Source organism: Chinchilla lanigera, unplaced genomic scaffold (assembly GCF_000276665.1).
Source record: "Chinchilla lanigera isolate Chin_1 unplaced genomic scaffold, ChiLan1.0 scaffold00014, whole genome shotgun sequence".
In the NCBI taxonomy this organism is placed as follows: domain Eukaryota; kingdom Metazoa; phylum Chordata; class Mammalia; order Rodentia; family Chinchillidae; genus Chinchilla; species Chinchilla lanigera.
In genome coordinates this window covers 2,805,160-2,826,467 of record NW_004955415.1, presented here as the reverse complement: position 1 = coordinate 2,826,467, position 21,308 = coordinate 2,805,160, and the positions used below count along the sequence as shown (strand labels likewise).

General features: G+C 35.3%; 1 protein-coding gene across 1 annotated transcript in view; it reads right to left on the bottom strand.

Moving 5' to 3' along the window:
- Chsy3 (chondroitin sulfate synthase 3) overlaps positions 1–21,308 on the bottom strand; it is a gene marked incomplete at its 5' end in the record, with an annotated part of 245,266 nt that overhangs the window by 167,574 nt on the left and 56,384 nt on the right.

Sequence of the window (21,308 nt, the reverse complement as noted above, 5' to 3'; positions counted from 1 at the left end):
ATAATGCGTTGCTTACTTTTATATCCTGAGTAAAATTTGAGGTGTTCTGCATGAAAAAAATTCCAAGAGGTATTCTACCAGGGAAAGACAACTGTTACTCTGTGAGCTAAGACTGTCTTCCTGCTACCAAAACAAAACAAAAAACAAAATGACTGTCTAAGGACCAGTCAGACAGGACTCCAGTGCAAAATGTAATGATCTAGGTATAAAGGAATAAAGGCTTCAACAAAGAAGTAGGGAACCCAACCGAGGAGACAGGAATAGAGGTGAAGTGATGAAATACAGAGATATTAAGAGATAAGGTCAACTATATGGGTAATTATAGGGGATGAATGATTATCAGGAAGCAAAATATGACTACCCAGGTTTCTCCCTTGAGTGACACGGTGGCTAATTTTGCCAATCACAAGCTAAAGAATGAATGAAAAACAAAAGGGAGAAGAAAAAAATGGAAAAAATAAGTTGTTTTGGAATATATGGAATTTCAGGATTTCAAAAAAATTCCTTTTTGTGGAAATCTCATTCTATCTTTCTTCCTTTTGAACAACATTCACATTTACTTATACTTCCTTTAGACAAGTCAAATGCTAATACAATGAAGCAATTTTTGAAAATGTCCAATTTCACCTAGCTTTAGAACATCTTAAGGCTTAACCCTATTGTCATGGTGACTATAATTATAAGAGTAATTTTTCTTCAACAAATAGATACAAAATAATTATTTAAATATGAATTTATGATACATTTCAGAAAAATATTCTATAAGTTGTATTAAGACGTACCCATAAGACATCAACAAAGCTGGCTAGTAACTAAGGTATCAAATCATTTGATAAACAATAAAACTCCAAGATATCTGTTTGACCTAATATAATCATCCCAAAATTCTTCATAATGAAAGAACACTAAGCTACAGAAGAACAGACAAAGCCAGGGAGAATCAGAAGCAGAGTAGTGTGAAAGTATTTATAGTCTCAACTCCCAGGCTTACCTCACAGTTAATTGTTAAGTTTATTAAGCAGTTAAAGGTGTACAGCTGCTTGTTAATTGAAGCAACAATATTTCTGTACATTTGTTAACACATCAGGAGATGCTTATCTGGGTAAGTGACTCAGTGACTTATCTGGCAAATGAGAATTTACTGTGCTTCTACTAAGTTAATTTTCTTTTTTTTGTATTCTCCCTTTCGATAGAAAAACATTCTCCCTTTAAATAGAAATTACATCATGGATATAGCTCAGTGGCACAAGCGCTTACATAGCAAGCACAAGGTCCCACTACCAAAAAGAAGAAAAAAAAAAACGAAATTACATTCTCCCTTTAAACAGAAAAAAGCAAAACAGTTGAGCTGTAACAGTCCTGTCTTTTCAGAATCTAAAGGACTTAAAAGGTGTTCCTTCACAATCTATGTTGATCCTTTTCAAAGGCAGTTCTCCTCTAACCGGGCAGGCACTCACTGAGACTTCAGGGCCAACTGAGAGCAAACTCAGAAGTAACCACGTAGGAAGCCCTTGCCATTTAACCTCTTGATCACAAAGCAAGCTTCCTTGTTCAGAGGCTTCAAGAAGGTTACGGGTTAGTTTCTCATCTTCTAGAGATATCATAAAAGCAAATGGAAAAAGCCCTTTTGTTACTTTCTGGAGTTTTTATGTTAAATCCACTCCATATCCCTGCCTAGTATCTTCATGATGGTTCATTTAAATGCATTTGCAGGCTGTATTTTACCAAGCTTTATATTCTACAACAAAACATTGATTGTAGGACATTTTAAATAATTTTTATTTGAACTTGTTAGCATTTAACTTGTCTAGAGGAAGTGATAAGTGGGTAAATGTAAACATTATCCACAAGGAAGGAAGTTGGGGAGAGATTCTGACAAAAAAAAAAAGTTTTAAAAGTTGATAAGCCTATTCATTGGCAAAAATAGCACAGTAAAGGCTTCTCAGGAGATCAGTTGGCCAAGTAACTTTCCTTTTTATTACTTTCCACCACCATCAGGATGCCAGTTTCCCCTCTCCTGTCTGTAGAATGTTAAAAACCTACTGGGGAGGCATAACAATGTTAATTGCCAAAGAAAGCCTGGGGCAGTGCAGAGACTAGTTTGTTAGAGGACCTTAAGTTTAGAATAGGGAACAAGCAGAAGGACCCTACCACTCTGTAGCTGATAAACTCCACAATATCTGGAGATAAGCAACAAGGTAAGCACTGACCTCACACACTCAGTCCTCCACAGGGCACAGCATAGTTGCAAAACACACAGGGAAGAATCGCCCATCTCTATGGTTTTCCTCTAAGGACTTCAAAATACTAAACAGAATTAGTATACGGCAGGGCATATGTATGTCCCAGTCATCCTTTCTTTACCAGCACCTCTTTCCCATGTCTTCTGCCAATCTCCAAAACCTTTAATAGACGGTGCCCCCAAAACAAAACCCAAGCTAAAATTCTAGGTCTAATATACCATTTTTATGCCATGTCTAAGAAGTACTCAACCTCTGTATTTTAGGTATCCTAAGGCCCTTTATTTCCTTGAATATTATTATTATTATTATTAATATTCTAAAATGATGGGCTAACAAAATAATTAGCTGTGCCGTATCACTTCACATGATCAGTATGGACAGTACTTATCTGAAAAATCTGTACATAGTCTTATGTCCTAGCTTTATATTTTATCTTCCATTTTAAATAGAAATTTCTGGAATCTTTTACAGCATTTTACCCTTCACAGCAGAGATAATGAAAACAACATAAAAAAAGTGTTTGAGAATGTTGTCTTCCATAGTATTAAAGATACTAGTAGAATCTCAGCATTGAAGTATAAACAAACACATAACAACATGGTGCAAGCTGTTTTTCATGCTCATTAAGAAACAACTTGAGAATCCTTTGGGTTACTTGAAGGGTAGTACAAGGACACACATCTGTGATATCACCTGGCAACGTGTTAGATGCAGACTCTCTAGATCCACTCCAGACCATCTGAACTTGGAGCCTGCACTTTAACAAGATACCCAGGTAATTAAGGTGATGTTAACATTCAAGGGCCACCGGTATATAGTTTTTTTCAGTCAACTGCTACCCAACACTCTACAGTCTAGAAGACCTAGATACAGAATATATCTACACAGGATTAGATAATCTCTTGAAGAGTTCTGAACACTTAAAATATACACCATTCACATATACAACAGAAAATGAAAATCTTAAAATTTAAAGATTATAAAGTTCTGTTTTTTTTCATTAACGACTGCTTCAATGGCTTACCAAATTCTTTCACATGATGTTGTTCAGGGGTTCCTGCTTTTCCAGTGTATTAACCCTGTGCTTCCTTTGCTTCTTGGATTATCCAATACTGCTTTCAGAAATACAAAATTTTATTGTTATGAATTCTAACAAGTAAAGTGTGTAGCACAAGCTGCCATTTTTATGAAGCATTTTTAAACGTATCACCCAACCCAAATCCTCAGCGAGCTCACGCTGCTTATCTGACACAGCAGGCTTTCTCACCCTCAGCTCAAAGAGCTTCAGGAGCGGTGCAGTACAAACTCTGCAGCTTGACCCTGAACTCCAGTCTGCTGGGCACACTACAGAATCTGTGTCTCTTCCACACCAGATTTGTTGCTTTCTGAGCCCTCACATTCCAGGCATATTTAAACATTTCTGGGACATTCCTAAGTCCACAACTTTACCCAAATTTACACTGTGTAGAAAATGCTCTTCCTTGTTCCTGCTGAAAAAGGTTGTCTCCAAATCTAATCCAGCAATGTGCAGTCCACAGACTACCCTCAGACCCCAGGGACCTACATAGCCTCCATTTTTAATTTTGGAAGAAACATTAGACACATGTTGACCTATGATTCCACAGTTTGTCTATCTTTTCATGTGCAGTTCACTCAGTAGATTAAGTTCCACATCTTAGGGCTTCACGATTCCCATTATCGTTAGCAATACTCTAAACAGACTACGGGAACAATAAATAGCTGCTTTATAGCACAATGAAACTAAAAAGACCAAACCACTAATGACCGCATTTTATAGACAGGCAGAAACTGTTCATGGGGTTGTGTGTCTGCCAGCTTCCCTCTTTCAACTGAATATTTCAGAGCTGACCACGTTTAAAATTTGAAACAGAGTAGTAGGGTGCTTAGGACAGGAACTTTTCATTATTGCCTTACTATAAATATAAAAATAAAGATAATAATGATATTTAATTCAAGACTTCATGCATATTAAGCAAGTACTTTGCCACTGAGCTATACCCATGGCTCCTGTAGTTATCTTTTACAAGTACTTGCACTTGAAATTTTATTGGAATTACCCTTAGATATAAAAAGCAATAAAGAAAAAGTAGGCAATTCCTCAACATCATAATTTATTAAAACTCCACAATATGTTCAGAATACTACAGTGAATTTAAATTGAAATTCAGTTATTGTGTTGGGTCACATATAACAATGTATATCATAGAAGGAACTCAGTTACTTTCCTTTTTACTTGACAAGCATAATATAGTTTATTTTTAAAGAGTGATTTAAAGAATTACAGTGGATTTCTAATCTAAATAATGGTAGGTACTTTTTTCAAGCTGAACTTCGTAAAATGTCAGGAAACTTTGCTATGTGAAATTTAAAACCCTGCTTTTGAGACAGAATTCTCAAATTATACACTGTTAAACACACACAAATCATGTTTTTGAATAACATTTAAATAATATTCACTTAATCCATCACTTTATTTCATATAGTAGAATAAATTTACTTAATATAACTTAAAAATTTCCTGCACCCAAAATGAGTTTGAGATTGTAATGATATCAGCAGATGATGCAAATAAAAGATGCACAAATATAATTTCAAAGTGACAAGCCTGCTCTAAACCTACTTGGTTATCTTCAACTTGTAAAAATTATTTCATCTCCTGTACCATATTTCACTCATTTATGAATATTCACTTTTAAAATTATCCTGTTTTAGAAATAAGAAAGTAACTCAGAGCCACATTAATCCCCAAATACCACTTTTAAACACTAGACTAGTTTTAGAGCTTCTGGTTCCTATCCTAACCACCAGCCCTCATATTTTTGCCTCCTTCCCCTTTTTGTTTAATCAGATATTATTAATAAATTAAAATAGGACAAACAGGCAAATATTTAGATGTAGTTAAATAAGTAAATATCTATGTTACAAGAAATATTAGGAGGATTCCAAAAGCTATGATAGAACTTAACTCATGACATCTTAATGACTAATTTCCCCACAACTATAGGGCACAATTAAATTCTGAGGTGCTCAAGGTACATAAGCCAGCTCTGCAATCATACATTTAGTTTTGTTTACTATAAAAAAATTTAGGTGAAATTAAACCACAAGGTTTTGAACTGTCCTGGCAAGAACTTTAAAAGCTCACTCCTCTTTATCACTGGGATAGTTGTTTTGTTCTGCTTTTTTTTGTTGGTTTTTATTTTAAAGAGGAAAAAAAAAAAAACTAACAAAACAACAATGAAGACAAAAACAGAAACAACAAAAATGATACGTGACCTTAAAAGGAAATGATAGGAATTAACAATGGTTGCTACACTACATATCATTTCCAATTTTTTTTACTACTTGTTATTGTCTTTGATTGTTTGATCAATCTTGCATCCTTACATCAAATGGACTGTTCTGCTTATTTTTGAGAGTTAAATATTGTTTTACCCTTCTTGTTCTATCCTTTTCAGCTTTGCGTCTCAAACACCTCAGCCTGCAGCCATGAGGACAGCAGCCAGTGAATGCTCTCCCATCCCTACCTCTGCCCCTAGGAACCCAGCACACCTCTCACCAGGCATTACTAGAGCCAGTGCCACATCCCTACCGCAAGGCTTAGGGGTGAAACTGTTTTCAAATCAGTTCACCATTTAGGGAGATAATCTGTCAGCCTCAAGTCTGAAAGAGCACTCTGGCAATCAGAAACCCCAGGAGAAACTAAAATGATCACTCTTTTGAAAGCCTCCTGTCTTTCAGGAGCCACAGATGCTAAATATCCTTTCTACATACCAGCAAATTCCATTACGGCATGCCATTGTACCTCATAAAAAACTCATTACTTGAATAATAATGCTCCCAACCACACTATGGTTTTGATAGCAAGAACCTGAACTGCCACTGATATCCCATCCAGAGTCCTAACAATTTAATTAGCAACAACCCTATCAGCAACATCGAAAACCAGGACAAGTTTCTGACAACAGGCACATCTGATCTGTAGCTGTTGAAGGACAGCTTAGAACAAATCAGTTGGAGTGGGAAAGTCACCTGAGAAGTCCTGATAACACTCATGTGCAAACCAACCCAAGGAAATGCACCGGACAAAGGAAGCTTTTAAAAGGGGGAGCAGGAACACTTATTCAAAAACAAAGAACTGAAAACAATTATAGAGCCACTTGACACCCAGCAATTGAGATAGGCTATGTGATTTAAAATAACAAACTTCCCAGCCCATTTGTCACTGCTGTTGTACCAGCAAAAAGGAAAGAAAGACTTAAGGGGCAACTCAGATTCTAATTATTAAAACCTTTTTATGTCTCTTTAGATTCAGGCTCCTTAAAGTCACATTTGCTCAAAGTAGCTCTCTCGTTGTACGAGCTTGGGACTATATTCTGGGTGCCTGGACAATAAGCCAGCTGGTGGGGCTCTCATGTCTCACGGCAAGAGACCAAGCTTTAAACATCTGGCATCCTCAAACCAAGCTGCTGGGGAGGAATCACCTCCTGTGTGTCCCCCACTAATGGCCTGGGTCCCAAGGCATCCTGGCCACGACGCATTTCACCATGAAATGATGGGAGATCAGTGACTCCCACATCCCCTCTTCTCTTGCTGACACCCCACCCCCATAAAGCCCATTCTTTTAGTGAGACATTGTTGTAGAATTTGTCCTGAATCCTGTAGCTTAAAAGGCAGATCCCTAGAAGATTCTCCCAAGTAATGACATTTTGAGATACAGAAGGAAGCCAGTAGGCATTACTTTCTCAGATAAGCAGCAGAATTTTATCTTCTACTATGCTAAAATCATGATGCAAAAGGAACACAGAATGGAGCTCAAGTAGTAACTCAGTTGTAAATATAACCACGGTCCTACATATAATATCTTAGAAGGAGCTGGGCAGAATTTTAAGAAACTGTCTAGTTATATATCTTTTTTTTCTCTTTTGGTATACATATGATTATATCAGAGAATTAAATATCTGAATATTAATTATAAGAATATAGCCTTTTGTATTCATAATGTAGACATCAAAGAAACTACGCTAGTGAGGTCCTGTTCAGAATAAAAATAACAATTTTTAGGAGCCTCAGGATCTTTTATAAATAATGTGTATGTTATCAAATGTGCTATAATGCATCTTTTCAAAATTTTACACCAAAATCCAAGATGCTTTCTTACTAAGAAAAGGAAAAACATATTATATCTTCACCTTTCATAAAAAACAACATAATCCTCTATGAAAGGCATCTATCCTTCTAGCTATGAACTCTTTAAATTTTCATCTTTATTAGTACATGTGTGCAGTACACTCATGGTGGGAAGTTGGTACAGGTCCATACCAGATTTTCATTCTTCTTTTTATCCTTTCTCTCTCCTTTCTCCCTCTACTTCATGATCACATTCCCTTTTGTAAAAGATCTATCTGCCTGTTCCCTGTTATCTATTTCACTGTACTCTTTAATTTATTTATACTTTGGATTTCCAATAGAGAAACCAAGTGATACTTAAGCTTGTGTGTCCAATTTATTTCATTTAACATTATGGTCTCAAGGTGCATCCATTTTTCTACGGATGAATCAAATGTATCCTTTGCTGCAGAGTAGTACTCCATTGGATATAAATACCATACCATATCTTCTTTATACAGTTATCTGTTGATGGACATACGCAACACTTTCACGATTTAGCTAGTAAGAGCTGTGCTGCTGTAAGCATGGTACACATGCATCGCTATGGTAAGATAAATCTTAAAATAGTCTTTAAATCTTTTGGGAAGATGCTTAGAGGTGGGATAACTGGCATGAATGGAATTTGTAGTTTTAGCTTTGTGAAGGACCTCCATATTGCTTTCTATATTAAATATGATAATCATTTTCATAAAAATACTTTTTACCACTGTTCACATTTAGCTTTTTGTGAGACACGATGCTGAAATTTAATATAAATGTCTTGGCAAGAAGAGAGTTGAGTTCTGTGAACACTGACAAGGTGGGGTTGGAATCAGAAAGAGGGAAGGACAAGTGGATTTCCAGCCTGCCAGGGTATCCTAATTCTCAGATGTTGTCACAAAGGCATCCACTTCCTACAGTATTTATGCTATCACAGATACCGTGCAGCTACATAATTTTTCAATAAAAATATTATTATGTAGCATATTTTAATTTTAAAGTAACCTTTCTCAAGTGATGGGGAGAAACTATTACAACTAGAGCGATGCATTTTCAAAACCAGGACAACCTGAGGTGTTCAAAAGACAAAGAACTTCAGGGGCCTGGAGACAGTGGAGGAGACAACAGGGCAGAGTCAGACAGGGAAAGGGCGGGTCTGATAATGAGCAAGGTTTAGATAAAATCTGGCGTCGTCATCATTGCTGGAGGGAGCTCCCAAGCCTGGTTCTCTAGCAGAGTCAGTACACTTCTCAGGACCTCCAAAACGAGGAAGACAGAAACCCAACACGACCACTATCATTAGTTGGCCAGGACTTGTCTGGGACCTCAATTCTCATTGTCAGGTGCACCATCATGACATCATAAGAGGTAAAAAATGTCTGCATTTTGTAACTGTCACAGTCCCCTCTGAGCCTCTTCCTCCTAACTGCAAATAAAATGAACCAATGAGATTACATTATTGTGAATCACAGCATTATCCTTTCCTTTTTGCTTTTCACTTTTTACTTCATGTTGAGTGCAAACGTACACGGGAATTGTATTTATGATGATGGTACTATCTTCAAGGAGAGGAAAAGGGTGGATTAATCAACAAATAGTGTTGAGATGACTAGTTAACCACATGTAAAAAACAAAAAGAAAAGCTGCGTTTCCAACTCATCCTTCCAACAAAATAAGTTCCAAATGGATCAAGGATTTAAACCTTCTTAAAAGCCTAAAACCTTTAAGAATAAAATGACACACTGTTTCATCTCATCTTGGAGTAGGAAGTTCTTTCTCAAAAAGCCAAAAACTGCAGAAGACATAGAAAAGATTAATAACTTTGTACTTAAAAATTCTGCTTGAAAAAATACAGCAAAGTTAAAAGAAAAAAGCCAAGCAACAAACTGAAATAGAATTTTCCAACATGTGGCACACAAAGAACCAACTCTTAAACTGACCTAAAAAATGAGTAAAAAACTCCAAATGACAAAAGAAAAATAGGCAAAACCAAAAAGAAATACAAATGGATTTTAATTACATGAAAAGATATTGAACCTTTTAGCTGTCTTAATAATACAAGTTAAGAAAGTTTGAAATGGACTTGATGTTTTTTCACTTTAAAAAATTTTAAAGATGGATGACAAACAATACTACCCAGTATCTGCTGTGAAAGGTATTTGCACAGCCTCTACTTATGAGTCTAAACTGGTGCATCCGACATATAAGAAAATTTACCAAAATTTATCACTTAGCGTAAACTAATCCAACATCCTGTTTCAAAGGTTAATTCTACTGGTACATTAAAATATGTACATATTACAGTAATAGTTATTGTAGAAGTACTTTTAAATATAAAAAACTGAAAAGAATCTTAAGGCTCATTAGACTAATGATTACATTTATGGAATTATAGCCAAATAGTGAAATACTGTGCAGTTAAAATCAAATCCTCATGTGTTGTATACAAAAATCCTAAAGCTACACACTTTCAAGTGAGGAAAAAAAACCAAATGATTTTAACAGTGAGAATTTCCTCATTTAAGTATACACATGCTAGGATAAGAGTAATCTTGTGAATATTTTACTTTCAAATTGCTATAGTTTTAAGAATGATTACTTCTAACCATGAAGTCAAGAGGTCTAACATGGCAGGAAGACTTACATTTCATTATACACTTACTTTGTTTAATTTTAAAAGGCTATCACCATGGATAGCCTTTTCAAGTAAAACTGAGCTTGAAAAACTTAACACTGAATGCTGTATGTAGAATTAATGTTGTAAATTTCTTGTCAGAAGAAAAATGAGTTGGGTATCAGATATTGGTCATTTATTGCTTTGTGCATTTGGTTTTAACAAAGTAATTGTAGAAAATGAATCGCTTTGGTTTTCTTTAATTTGTTCGAAAAAGTTATCCTCAAGAGTGAAACAGAAAACAGAGTTTTCTTTACAACATATTTTGAATAAGCCGAGAAATGTACCAATTGGTAGATTCCAATCATCAGACAGCCCTGCAAAGATGGTTTAAGAAAGGGAAGAAACTAACAAACACATACTTCAAGTTTAGCCATGAGTGAAACATTGACATTGTACATAGATTCACTCACTAGTTCTAAATGCTTTTATGTTCTCAGGAATTACATTTTGCATTAGGAGTATTAAAAACAAATCAGATAGTGTCTCTATTTTTATTGGGTTTGGAAGGAAAAACATGTTATAAACAAGTAAATAAGTTATTACAATATTATAAATGCTACAAAGAAAAGAATGCCAATGGTGTTGGATGTTATGCCTATGGATGTATGCAAGGATGTGCTAGGTATAACAGACTTCAGAACCACAGCGCTTTTGCCATAAAGATAATAAAAACTTGGCCTGGTTTTGAAAGCCTCTTCTTCAAAAACTGTTCTGCATGAAATTTATCTGTGACATTTGTTAAGACAGAATTTGACTATGCATTTTTTTTTTTTTTTTTGGTTTTTCTCCGGTACCAGGAACTGAACTCACGACCTTGCACTTGCCAGGCAGGCGCTTTGCCGCTGAGCTAAATCCCCAGCCCCGACTATGCATTTTTAAATCAAGTTCTTTCTAACAATGAACTAAAGATCCCAATAAAGAAATTTGGTATATTTTCAGAAGGTCGAAATGATTTCTGGCATTAAGTTATACAACATTTAAAAATGTTGAACCATGGTTTGTTACAAAAATAAACACCCATATTTCCAAACAAGTCTGGGGTTCTGAGAGGTAAAAATATGAGCATGTGCCATTCAGGTCCTTGTGCACTTTGGTAGGACACACACAAGAGTGAAATAAGAGCTTCTCAAAAGATCTCATAGCAAGCAGTTCCATCCGCTCTAAAGAGATAACGCAATCGGGCAGCACTGGCTGGATGTACCAATAACAGCAGCATTGAAAAGAAGCCACCAAGGTGACCTAAGGAACTAATGTGGACAATTACAAAAATAATCACAATAACAACAGTGTCGGTGGCCTGGCCTTTCCTAGACACAAAATAAATTAATGAGTAATCACTCTGACAAGGGTATTAGCATCTTTTATTTTAAGACAGATAAACAATCCTAGGGAGGTTCATCTACTTATCCAGAATAAAGTAGTTGGCAAATCACAGGATCGGGCTTTACAATAAAGTCTAATTGGTTCTCAGCCCAGTGCTGTGTACCTAGAAGTTGAATGAGAGGTGGCGGTGGGAAGAAGAGAGAAGAGGAGCAGTCGTGCATATGCATCGCTGTTTGGTATTTAATGTACAGAGGTCCTTTGCAGATGGATCATCCTTCAGACAAAGTAAAGCAGATAATAATAATAATGTTATAGGTACTGGAATCAGAGTTAATGACTAGAACTATAATTCTGATCCCAACATACGTTAATTTGCCATGTCAGTCACTTAACCTTTCTGACCTCCAATTTTTCATTTGAAACAGCATATGAAAGTACCCACTTCCTCGAGATGCAAGGAAAATAAGCAACAATTTTTTATATTTTTATTTTGTTGGTACATTGGAGATATACGTAATATGATCACATTCAATATAAGGAATTTGCACATGTACATGATATAGCTTGCTTATTCTTTTCTTTCACATATCTCCCCCCCTCTGCTTCATCCCCAAAAGCATTCAGAACAACAGTGTGTTGAGTGCCAAACTACTGAGCAAAAATTTATTATTCAAAATATAGAAAACATTCAACAAAACTTTGTTATTATTTTGTCTATTATCATAATAATACTACTAATTTATTTAAATTTGGGTTTCCCACAGCAAATAGTATCTTGGCAAATGGGAACGAGAGCAAGAGATGGAGGGAGGAGAGAGGCAGTGTCGCAGTTGGTGGGAGGGGGGGCAGTCCACTTGGGGGGGGCGCATCTTTTGGGTGGCATTGTTGGCCAAAAGGAAACTTATATTGTAACAATTTTCTCCATTCAGCTATCTTAGGGGCCTGTAAACAGAAGGAATGCCCCAAGCACCAGGAGCTCCAGCTACCTACAGTGTGTGTGTGGGGGGGGAGGAGGGAGCTGAAGAAAGAATGAAGATGCTCAATGGACATGTACGGATTCCTCACGATGAACATGATCACTGTGCACTGCAGACATATACAAAACACGCTCTCACAATGAAATGGGCACGCATGAGAATTTAAATCAAGCACTACTGCTTTAGAGTAGTCCATTTGTAGGCAGTGTGATTGAAATCACATGATGTGGTTGAAAATTTATTAGACAAGTGCCTCAAGTAGACCAGATTATTGCCATTGGAAATGGTTCTTGAAAGCAAAACTTTTAGCCAAATCAGCTATTTAACAAGTCAAATCCGCTAAAGGTGACAGCACGACAAATGGCTGCACCAGCCATAAAACACAGCACGTGTCAATGGAGAGAGCCACACAGCTGGTGAAGGTCCAGTTCCTCTGCCTATAGCACTGCCAGCACACCGAGACCGCTTTTCTGCTTTATGGCGATGATATAAAAAAATATATGACATCTGAAAATCTAGACTGTAAAATGTTTTTAAATTGTCTGAAAACGTTTGAAATGCTCAAGACCTTAATAAAATCTTTAAGTGTTAAAGGATATTGTATTTGTAGTTTACTCCAGCACATTTTAGAAAATAAAAATATGAATAACTCAATGACATAATGTGTAAAAATGTTTATATAATTCAAATATTTTTAAAATAATGTGATATTCTAATTATCATTATGAAATTTTGTTTTATTTTTCATAATAGAGTCCTTTTTACATTTTCTTTATTAATATCTATTTATATTACATTAATTTAAAAATATGAATAGGGAGATCTTTCTTTCTCTGAAAACTGTATTGGCTTCATCAAGGACATCAGTGAAGTGAAGCAATACACTACTGAACACTGCTCACATTTTAATTGACTTGTGCTGTGATTTAAGGTAAAGAAAGTCTGTGCCTTACAAAGGGGTGTATCCTGATGACAGAGAATGACCACAGCTTCATCCACTGATACAATCCCTGGCTATTTGAGCTTCTGAAAAAGTTTCCAGGGAAAAAAATGTAAAGGAGAGCTCATCTTTGTTTATCTCCAGTGCTTCTTCGACAGAATTGAACGGAGAAACAATGAAGATTTTACATAATAAGGTGAATTCCACCTTACACCCACCACAGAAACATGCCGCAATGCACCAACCAAGACAGGTGCCAGAAGCAATTTCATTTCCTCTCTACTCCTTCTGGACTGCATTACTCCTTGCATTTTTAAAATATAAAGACTCATAATATCTATTTATCAAGATTGCTATTCAAGATGGCAATTCTCCTCCTCTTCCTTTTCTCCAGTTATTATTTTTTAATTTGGTAATAGGGTGCCAATGTTCTTCTAAAGTACTATGTGGCTGCATCCTCGTTATATTGCTTATAGAACCTAAACTTTCTAATGGTTTAATAGTGGCTGACACTGGTTATTGTAAACACTGGTTAAGATGGTAGTTTGAAAAACTCAGAAACTTTTTGATAGAATTTCGCACCATACATACTATTTAGCTTTACTGCTTTACTTGTTATAGACTAAATTTTGTATAGTACTATCACTGCATTGTGAAAAGAACCAAAATGGTAACTGATATATTGACAAAATTTCACACCTGAGACAGCAAATATAAATAAGTGTAAAAGAAAAAGAGACATGTAGAAGCCATTTGGATTCCCTCTACTCTCAGCCCCCACTTTTAATCAATCTTAACATCTTTTAACTCTGACTGTTTATTTTCATAAAGAAATTCATGCTAACATCATCTCTTACTTAGATTCCTAATAGATTGTCTTATTTTTATTTTAGACTCCAGTCTCATTTACAAATTATTTCCTCATCCTGCCACTGCAGGCTAGCATGGGTGCTTATATTACTAAACATGGAGATTAAAACTAAAGCACAAATTGAGAAAAAAAGGCTTTAATTGAAAAGTTAGAGGGGAGATAGGAAAGGATTCCAGTGTAGGTAGCTGAAGGACCACAAACTGATACAGGAGTGTAGACTGGCCAATCCACAAAGACTAGAAGCAGCTTTTCGGTATTAACCGGAAGGCTTGGGTTTGGTTGATCAGTATCTTTCTTAGTTCTGAAATCTTTGTAGCCCAGAAATGGTTTGTCCAAGGAAAGGACTGTCTGTGGTGGTCTCAGTCATACAGCCTCCTCCTTTCCTAGAATCCAGGTGATTAGAGGTATGGGACAATGGCTGGAAACTTCCACGTATAGGTGAATATTCTGGTCTTGGTGACTTCAGTCTTGAAGGGGAACAAGATTGTGTAAATTCAGGGCTAATCAATCATGTTGAGACAGTAACTAGACAGTCATTCCCTAAGTCATCAGCATACTGTTATGAAGAGTTAAGAAGACATTTGATGCAAGATTTACAGTAACTAAAGATACAAAATGAAAGTCAAGCTTTGTTGTGCCTTTTACTTGCTTTCTGTGTGTCTGAGGCCTAGGTGAAGAGTTATGGTTCATAGCAAAAATGGCTTACAAGTCTCTGGCTGTCGCAGAAGAAAGCACAAATCATGCTCCCGATGTGTGGCAGGTAAGGGCCCAGGTTTCTGCCTGTTCCCATCCTGGTTGCCCCTAACTACTAGTAGATTGTTCTTCTTGAAGGGTAAATTCAATCATGCTGTTTCTCAACTTTATTTCATCACCGCCTTTGAAATTATACAATGAAATTTAACCGTTTTAGACCCTGGTTTTCTCACCTCCGAAAATTTATTTGGCTTTTCCTCTCCCCAGACCACTCATCTGTCACTTTGTCTGAAATGACCTTTCTGGCATCATCATTAAATTTGTTACCAATAACTCCTCTACAACATATCTGCTTAGGTACCATCTCCTTGGGAAGGGCGCACACTCGCAACCCCCTGGTGTCCTTCTATGGTACTTCCCCAAACCGTTATGGTATCATCTTACTGCTTCTGTTACCCAGATTCTACTGGACACTTCTTGATCGCTGAGACTTCTTTTTTTCATTTTATTGTATTTTGATGCTAACCTAGAGAAAGTACCGAACAAATTATGACTAAAAGAATGAGTGAGCAAATGAGCCATGAAATAAAAGGGAGATGAGAGCAAAAGGAGAAGAAATGTGGATGGATATGGTTAAGGCATGCTGTACAAATACATGGAAAAACCACAAGGAGATCAATTAATGAGTGTTGCTAAAAACACTAAAAGACGTGAGGAAATGGGTTTGGAGCACAACACAAGAACTTAATGACATATTAACAAAAATAAGAACTTAATAAAAAAGCATTAGCATAGTTTTACACACACACACACACACATACACACACACACACACACACACTGCATCTAAAATGGCCTCCAAAATTTCATGTTCTTGGAAGATGAGTTGGTCATAAGAACACTCTACTCATCGGTGATGGATCCACTGAAGAATTCAAGAGCTAAATATGAATTTTCTAATTTTTATGATGGACAGATGAAAAGGCCGTAGACCAGAAAGTAGAATACACACACAGAAACACACACACACACACACACACACACACATGCACACAGAGTTGTATAACTTTACTCTCCAATCTTAATGCTTCCAGGCTGCTTGACTTAAAAAGTTACTGAGTGCCCCTCAACCTGTTCCATTTGTCATCTCTATTTTTTTTTTAATTTAATTTTGGTGCTGGGGATTGAACCCAGGGCCTCAAACATGCTAAATACATACCATACCACTAAGTCATACCTTAAAATATTTTCAAACCCTATTTTCAACTAATTTGGGGATTTCTTATCAGAAATTTTCATTCTTTCATATCATCATTTTATATTTTTGGTAAAAAATATATTTTCAGTTATGTTGTGGTCTTTTTCACACTGAGGAATTCTATGTGTCTATGATCTATTAATTGATGAAAAATATCTAATCATTTTGAAACATTGTTATATATTAAGTAGTATTTTAGAACAATGTTCAATGAACCTTACTGTCTGTGGTGCCTTTATAGATAAATAAAGTCTGTAACACAACCACAGTCATTCATTTTTTGACCTTGTTAACTTGCATGCCACAAGGGAAGGAATGAGTAGCTGTACAGAAAGCTTATGGCTTACAAAGCTTGAAATATTTACTACCTGTCCTTTTACAGAACGAGTTTGCTAACACCTGCTTACTAAATCACAAAAATTCTGCGAAGTAGGTACCATAACTCCCTATTTTATGTGTAAGAAACTAAGGCACCAAGAGGGTAAGCAACTTGCCCAACATCCCAGGAGCAAGTGGCAGGGCTAGGACAAAGGTGCTCTAGTTGTAAGATATGTTATTAATTTAGTAGAAAGGAACCACCCTGGTTTGAATGTGTTTGCAAGTCTATGTGCTAGAACCTGATCATTAATGAGGAAGCATTGAAAAATACAGTCTAATAGATGTCTGGATCATGAGGGACCTACATCCCCGAATGGATTAAGGTCATGAGCTAGGGAGTAGCTTTCCTTGAAAAAGATCAGCTCAGCCCCTGCTTGTTCTTTCTTTGCCTTATTGCTATGAGATGAAGAACCACAGGGGTCCTTGCCAGATATCAGTTCCTTGATTTTGTAGTTCTCAGTCTCAGAACTGTGAGCCAACAGATCTCTATTCATTATAAATTACGTAGTCTGTGTTATTCTGTTGCAGCAGCATAAAAAGACTAAGATAGGAATTGAGGAAAGATTTTTGACATTTATTATTGTGCATCCGGTGATAACTATTGAACATCTTTCTTCAGTTATTGAGAGAAAAACTTTTGACATCTATTATTGCGAATATTTTCATTTGGAAGTCATTCCTTACTGGAATAGAGCTGTGTGAAGAATTATGGCAAATGTGGAATAGCAAAGAAATGTCCCAAGCTTTCCTTCTTGGAGGGCAAATGGATCCCTCAGAAGAGGTGGTACAGAAAGAGAGGCTGTAAGGTTCTTCTCAGCTTCAGATTGATAGCACGGATTTCTATACTTCCAGAAACATCACATTTTCTATCACCTTGAGTAGAGGTTACATACTTATAACAAAAGACCAGAAATGTCTCTCAAAGTCAGTAGTTCCATATTGTTACAGCTTTGACTTGATTAGTATGATAATCTAATAAAAGTTAACTGACTCACACAAATGACAGTTCTAAAAGAATATTATCATATAACATATTCATTCAATAGCATTTATTAAGTTCCTAGTATGTGCCATTCTCTTCTAAGTGTTAAAGAAATAGTAGTCAACAAAACTAAGTCTTGCTTAGTTATCCTGAGTGTATCATAAATTATGTCCTAAACTAGCATTAAACTACCTTTAAACTAGCTTTAAATAAAAGCCTTGCTTTGATTTTTTTAAAAAAGGTGAACAATATACTACGTGCTTTTCTCTTTCAAAATAAATATACGAAGAGGAGTAAAATTGTTATTATTTGTGGAGAGAAAAACTTTTTTATTCCATAGTGAGGGTTCTTCCAATAGTTATCACTTTTCATTCTGGCTTTCTTTCTATATAGCTATATACCTCATTTTTCCTATGAAATTTTTACATATGTTCTTACAGTGCTAGTATTTGATCTTTTCCTTCGCATCAGAAAAGGGCTTTTTATGTGAATTTTATAAGTTGAGGGGGAGGAAAAGATGATAATATCTGTCCACCATAAAAGTGACTCAGTAACGAGCATATTACCTCTCTAATGAGATCGCATACACACTCAGAGGACAATGTAGAAAAAAAATGAAACAGGGTCATAAGGAAAAGGCAGAACAGAGTGGTCTTCCTTGCTTCAAAAATATACATAGATTTTTATGATCTAAAATACCTGGGGTCAGGGGCTGGGGATTTAGCTCAGTGGCACAGAGCCTGCCCAGCAAGCACAAGGTAGTGAGTTCAATCCCCGGTACCGGAAACGAAACAAAACAAAACAAAACAAAAAAAAAAGAAAAAGAAAAAGAAAATACCTGAGGCCAACATTGACTATCAACAAACACAGAAAGGAGTATTATTAGAAGATTTTATTAGAAGTGGGTCTTTAGGACAATCCTTGCCACTACCTGACTCTTTCAATAGTGTTCATAAATTCATCTCCTTTGGAACAGACTTTATGTAAGTAAAGTAGGAAGAAATATTGATGCCTTGTAAGTGAATTATGCAAATGTATGATATGTGTCATTATTTAGATATAAAATGGTTCTGGTACTTTATTTATCCAAATGCAGGACACAATATGTCATTTTATGGAGAATACATTTTTCTCATGGAAGGCTACATGTTTTTAGCCTTGAGTCCAAATGCCATTTTCAAGCAAATATCATTTTAAGATTTCTAAAAATTAATTTTATTGCATTTCTTACTTCACTAAAAAAAAATGTAAAGGTTATTTCAGCCATCCAAAAAAGGTACTGCTTATAAATATCATAGTAGAATATAAGAATAAAAGGAAGATTTTAAGAATGGTCTGAAACAAGCAGTTACAACATCTTCAGTTAATAAATCAAAAGAACTTGCTTAAGAACCACAAATGTTCTAGAACAGTTAGAAATTTTTATAATACATTCAACACCAATGAAAATAAGTGACCCAAAGGGAAAATCATTCTTTTTAAGATATTTATTTTTCCTACTGATTATTTACTATTCAAAGAAAATATAGAATCAAGTAATACATAACACAAATATGCCATGCCCTACGTATGACCAAGGCAGGAAAAAAATAACATGGCAATCTCTTTTTGAAGGGAATTAAAATCAGACTACAAGACAGTACATATGTCTACTATCTCTTTATGACATCATATTATTCTTGGAAAGTCATTTCTTTAAACAGACAATGATTTATATACATGCTATAAACTTAATGTACTTTAATTAAGTGCTAACTTCCAAAACTAGAGTTATAAAGGCGTTGCCATTATGAATTAAGTAACATCTCCCATTATGGTTTACCCCAGTATCTGTCCTAATCTCTAATTAGCTTTTTAAGAAATATTCTATAACATATACACCTTACATCTACTTCGTATGACAAGGACAACATTTGTTATTTTTCTAGTACACTAAGTGGGATGGATGTTTGGCACTCATATTGTATCATGAATCCTCTCTCATTTTCCAAATAAGCTTATGGCCAACAGTGTTGCATCCCCAGCACATGGCCAGAGATTTTTATGAACAGACTCATAAATATAATTCTTTCCACACCCATGTTTTATCCTAGGGTAGTGGTGAAGTCTGCTTTTCGTATTCTCTGTTTTAACATTTTAATTTTATTGCATATCAAGATTGACTATGGTTGCTAAACTTTGCCAAAAAAGTACTTTTACCAATTAAAAACTAAATTTTTAGAATTTCAAATAATTATAAAATAAATAAAAAGTATTGCTATGATTTTCAAATGACATCAATTTCCCAAGTTTGTTCAATTTTTTTAATCAAAGAAATCTAATTAATAAGAAAACTTTTTTGAAATATTAGAAGTAGCAATAAACTAATCATGATAGTCTTCTAAAACCACTAATATATGAAGGATTAAAACACACTCTCAATTAAAAAGCTGTGAATCCTTGATTAGTGCTAACCCTTAAGAAATGAGGTTTCTGATGTGATGTACTTTCTGGGTAATTATCAAGCAGACAGCTTTCCTTGTTTGCTACACTTCAAGCTTTTTACTAAAATGCATTAGAGTGTTTTGTTTAATATTCAGAAAACTATGATGATCATAATTGAATCTCCACTGATGACTAATAGTTTGGAGATTATTCAGAGGGATAATCAGAATATAATTACCATTCTACCCTAGGAAACGCAGTTTGGGCTACATTCATTGCCTTGGAGCTGGACTATGCGCTTCTCTGATGCAGTCTTTCCCCACATTTTATATACATAAATGGTCTTTACATTAAACATCAGCTAAACATTACATAGCTATACCAAAATGAACTTGTGTGTGCCTGAGCACCTAAAGGCAATTTCCACAGGTTTATCATTAGCATCTCCCATTCTATTGGGACACAGTTGTTTAATAAGTATATTGTGAACTGCATCATTCCTGGGCCACATCATTGAATCCTAAAAAGGAAGATCACTATTTGTTTAATCTCCTCCAAGATCAAACAATATTTAAGCTTAATCTGAGTGTAGAGAAAATGCAATGGAAAAAATAGAAAATCCATTACAATAGAACATATAGTGCAGATGATGTTTTAGAAGTGGAGAAAATTATAGACTTGATTTGTTAAATAATGCTTTGCATTGCTTATATTTATAGGTGATATTGAAAAACTGCCTATCAATTATATTTAACATTTTTCTTTTTTCAAATACATGAAAACATTTTATATATTAAGATAAGTTTGGGGCTGGGGATTTAGCTCAGCGGCACAGCGCCTGCCCAGCAAGCGCAAGGTCGTGTGTTCAATCCCAGGTACCAGAAAAAACAAAACAAAACAAAACAAAACAAACAAACAAACAAATAAAAAATAAGTTAGGGTAACATCCAATCACTGTAAAAATTCATAAAAGCATACAAAAAGAAAGTATAAATACTCATTTCTCAAATGCAAGCCCTATCAATATTATGGATTTAACTTCATCATTATTTGCACATATATATACATATGAGATACTGGAAGCTCCTTGGTCTTCAGAATCACATGCAATTTATTTTTATATCCCTGAAGAAAAGTACAGTCTCTAAGATGCTGCAGACTCTCAAATACTTTTGAATTGTATATTAATTGTAAAGTTATTCAAGAGTTATATATTTATCTCTTAAAGTACACATATGTACATATGTTAAAATATGTATTTATATGTACCTCATTTAAGAACAATGAGAAGTTATTAAAATTTCAGCATAATTTTCAGTGGTTAAATACTACATATTAAATGACTTAAAAATCACTAAAATGAATCTTTT